We start from the raw sequence: 5,000 nt of genomic DNA, 5'->3' as shown, positions 1-5,000 counted from the left end.
ATATATATATATATATCTCACTCTCACTCTCTCTTACTCTCTCTCTCTCTCTCTCTCTCTCTCTCTCTCTCTCTCTCTCTCTCTCTCTCTCTCTCTCTCTCTCTCTCTCTCTCTCGGGGGACTCTCGGGGGACGTTTTTTGTACATGTAAACGATTTCGTATTCGGACACCTCTGTGTGGAGGACCCTGTTAACAGAGAAGCTTGCTCTCTCTACCCAGATCTCTTTTCCACAGATCATTTATAATTCCTGGGATGTTTGGATGTTTACTCCAAGAGTGAGCTGTAATAATTTAAACGGAGTGCCACTCTTAGCATCCTCTCCTGGTAGAAGACAGCTAGTCAAACATCTTCCTGGAAAGAAAGGACTTACACAAAGCATCATGAAACATTTGTTATCATTGAGTTCACAGGATCATTTCAATATGTTAAGTAATTGCTGTGTCCTGGTGTTGGCGTGGGATTGGTTAAAGCCAATATAATTATGATAACTAAAAAAAGTAAACCTCTAGTGAATCTAATGGATCTATTGACAAAATCATCAGTACATATTATATACACACAAAGGAACTTCTCTACCGATTCCTGGCTGTAAATATAAGCAAAAACTCAATAATCTGTATCTTAACACGTGACATGTTACTATTATTAGTCGTATCTACTAATTCATATAAGGTGGTAACATACATCGGCCACTTCCTTCAATGTGACAGGTGATCAATTTCTAAACCATATAATTTAACTCTCTAAGGAAAATTTGACAATGAAAACTATCAGAAGAATTTACTTAAATCTTCTACTTAAACTGATATTTAAGCCATGAACAATTGCGACCATTCGAACACAAAATCCAGCGACCAATCACGAGGCATCACAGATGTATCATCAGAATTTCTTCCATAAGTCCTTTAAAAGACCACATTACAAAACAAAAAAATTAACCTTAGTATAATATCCAATTGAAGAATCAATAAAAAGTAATAATTATTAATTTTATCAGAAAAGAAAATGGGTTTCCTCATTAATATAACGGATCAATAGCATTTCATGATGAATCAAAATTTCACCACACTAAACATTTTCTTATCTTTGGAAGAATATAGCAAACTTCTGTTACTTTCAGCACATGTTGAAAAGCGTCACTTTTCAACATGTGCTGAAAGTAACAGAAGACTCAGTTGCCAATATAATGATACCAATATAACTGAAGTGTTTGAACTTAGACTGTATTTCCTTGCTAATGTCATGGCCGACGATACCCCGAGTGGTGATGATGGATGCTACGAACATAGGCGCCCCTTTGAGCATCACAGTTATCATAAGGTGTAGAATTCCTGCCTCCACCAAGTGCACTATGGAGCATGGTTCAGTCACCAGTCGCACACCATCGTCTGCTGCTGATAAGACTTTTTGGTGTGGGGAGGCTCCTACTGATCACATAGCCTCCTGGAAATACGCAACTATGTCTTAATTGACTCCACCTGCTTTTCCAGCCTTTGCAATTAAGGTCAGATATGTCAAACTTGTCTTTCAAGAAATTTCAAGAATATTAAGAATCATTGCCTGTCTGAGGTCACCAGGGCTCATTGTTACCTCCCACTCCGTACATATTTCAAGACATCATCGACAAGCTCATTAAAGGTGAGTTCTTATTCTTAATCCTTCATGTTCAGGATTCGATTTGACATGCCAACAATTTATCTGAAAATCCTTCCCAGTTCATTGCTTTCATCAAAGTGGCAAACCCATCAACTGCCTTGTTGTCACCTTGAATCCCAGAACCACCTCCACCTGTTGTACCCCCAGTGGGGAGTGTGGTTGAGGGCCCAATGACCTGGAAAAGCAGACCAGAGAGCTGAGGGATGAGGCAAAATAGCTCCTAGGTATACCAAGGCTTATAAAAGGTGAAAGTGCACCCACCACTGGTTCATTCCATCTTGGACCAGGGAGAACTCTCCCACTTGTTTACCTTGGGATCCTCTATTATTAGGAAACAGGATTCCTGGAGGATGAGCAATGCTGCACAGTGTGCCCTGAAGCTAGCAACACACCTCTTTGGTCCTCTATTCTGGTTAGAAGGGTTGCTTGATCAAAGGCCCAGTCGTGGTGAAGACCATGGATGGCTTGTGCATTGCAAGATAATTTAAATGCATCTACATGATCCTCAGATCACCCCACAGTGAGATGATAGCTTGATAGACGAAGTTTCATCACCAGGTGAGAGGGACCGTCTGTGTGCGATTTTTGACATTCCTGGGGCTTAAGTCTCGTGCTCTCACAAAACACACAATCAGTGCAAAGCAATTGTCGTTTTCAGAGACCTAATGAGGTATTCTGAGGAGAAACAGTTAAAGGAACTTAAGGAGATTAGGGATAGCAGAGTATTATGAGACGAAGTTGTAGGTGTGAAACAATCTGCACCAGCTTTTCTTCTAACTTTTAAAATGTTAGTTCTGACCCAGATGACCCATTTCAGATTCCCTTAGGTTTTGCAATATAAGTTGCATGTGCAACATAGTGCTGCATGAATATATATATATATATATATATATATATATATTTACTGAAATTTACTGTACATAACATTATGTCTTATTATGCTTCAGAGATAGTATTGCCTGAATCCTGGATGTTAAACTAATATGTATTACTAAGTGAATAGTATTTTATGGTAATTATTTTTATGACGAATGTTCTTCGTCTGTCTGTTCCAGTTTTATATTTTCTATGTATTGTGAACTGTATCGCCTGACCTTAAGATTTCTGCCATAACCTATCACTTGTAGTTTTCAAAGGTCCTTCATGTGTACGAATGAGAGATACCAGTTACATGGACATTGGGTTACCGCATCTGAACATTTGGTGCCACCAATATGTTAGAGGATTCCTGTTACCAGTGTATCAAGAGAAGATTTGTTGGAAGCCATATATTACTATATATTTACCTATTTCTATTGTAATGATCACAATTAAGATATAGTATTACATTATAACTAGTTCTAGTTCAAAATGTCCCGTGTGCATTCCCAAATTGGTTGCACTACCACACATGATTTCAAATACCCACAATTCCCACCACCCATGGAAATAGCTAACAAAAGTTTCCCACAGGGTACAACAGAGGAAGCACCATTGTGAACTCTGCTTGTTTCCTAGAAACCGGCCATTTGTTTAAACCAAGAAATTGTTGTGATGATTTTAGGATCACTTGTTATTCGTAAGTTACATATTAACATGGACTTTCTTCTATGTTTTGTGTCATTTGCTTTTCTTCTTTTTTTCAATAAAATAGATGGCTGAAATGTATATAGTTTCTTTTATGCCATTCTCTCTCTCTCCATCCTATTCACAACAGTATATAACAATAAAATAAAAATCTAACTTGCACTGAAGTTTAAAATAACGTAGTTAGTGTAATTGTTTTGCTGCAGTTAATGAGTGATGCTCGCACATCACTTTAAAGATGTTAACATTGTTTTTAGTTTCATTTAACTATGGTTAAGCTGGGCGCCCTTGTTAGTTATACCTCAAGGTAAAGCCATATGTCCAACCTCATGCAGTACCTCCACTACCAGGGTTATGGGCACAGAGCCAACTCTTGATTGTATGGTACAAGAAGTCATCAAAGAAATGACGATTGTTCAGGTCAAGTACTATTATCACTGCAAAGATAGTCACTTGTTCAAAGCCGTGTAAGAGATACAAATTTGATATAGAAGTTTTGGTAATTAGGAGCAAACAGACAGTCCCTAAATACGGAAAATGTCTCTTGTGAGTTGTTCCACTAGACGCGAAGTAGGAGCGAGAAATCACCAGGCAAGGCTCCAGAGGCCTCAACAGCTCCAGCTCTAGCTGCCAATATATCCACAGGGAATCCTAAGTTTGTCCCAAGGAATCCTCCCAAAGTAAGGACTTGGAGCCTTTAGGAAGATGTACTCAAGGTACTGTTAATCACTTCAGATGAATTTACCTTGCAGTGTTGGGTGCCAGCGCATGTTGGTATCCATGGGAATGAACGAGCTGATCGGACGGCCAAAGCAGCTACTTTCTCAACCCTGTGATGCTCTTTTTTTACTTACACACACCGTCCTGAAATCCAGCATAAATGGATGTCTAGCATAATACCTAGGCTTTGATATTGTGAAGTAATATTTATATATATATATATATTTTTTTTTAGTATAGACCTAGTTTATTAATGGATTTTTAAAACATTTTAATCCCACAGGGCATTCGCCATTAATGACCTTAGCTGTTGGCACAGCAGATAATTTTAAATATTCAATCAATCTGTCTGTCATTCATTTCACCTTATTATAATGTCTCCCTCCTTGTGAACTGAATAGAATGAAGGATGAGCAGCCATGGAGCCTCAGATGATGATGGGCTATCAGCCATTATGATAGTCTACCTCAGATAAGTGTGCATGGTACACTGCCAGCCATGCCAGCTTACCTGTCCATACCGGACCCCTTCATCACCTCCACTAACACCTGACACCTTGCAGTGGAAATGTTAATGTCTAGAATGGCTGTGCCTAGCAGCCTCATGTTGCCCTACTTCAGTGCTCCGTCACACTTCAGAATGCTACCCTACCTCCACCCAAAGCCCATCCTTCGTCTCCTTATCTTAGTGTCTCTGCAGTTGTCGCTCTTTATAAAGTTGTTGCTTCTCATGAAGTGCACTGTACAGCACTCACAGCCCATTTTGATACTCTGTAACTATCGCCAACTTAGTTGAATCCCACCAAGCTATTATCACCTCTGTTACACACTTACTGAGAAGCTTGATGTCATCTTAATGAGAAGCTGGGAGATCTTATGCCATCCATGATCCCTCTTCTTCGTGTACCAAGGACCCACTTAAAACCTAACAATGCACAGTTATACTTCATCTTCCTCATCTCCCCCCCCCCCCCCCAAAAAAAAAAAAAAATAAAAAAAATAAAAATAAAAAATAAACTTCTATAATCAAATGCTTCATATTATATCCTGGAATGCCT

This window comes from Penaeus chinensis, chromosome 4 (genome assembly GCF_019202785.1).
Source record: "Penaeus chinensis breed Huanghai No. 1 chromosome 4, ASM1920278v2, whole genome shotgun sequence".
Lineage (NCBI taxonomy): Eukaryota > Metazoa > Arthropoda > Malacostraca > Decapoda > Penaeidae > Penaeus > Penaeus chinensis.
Note: the sequence above shows the minus strand (reverse complement) of the source record.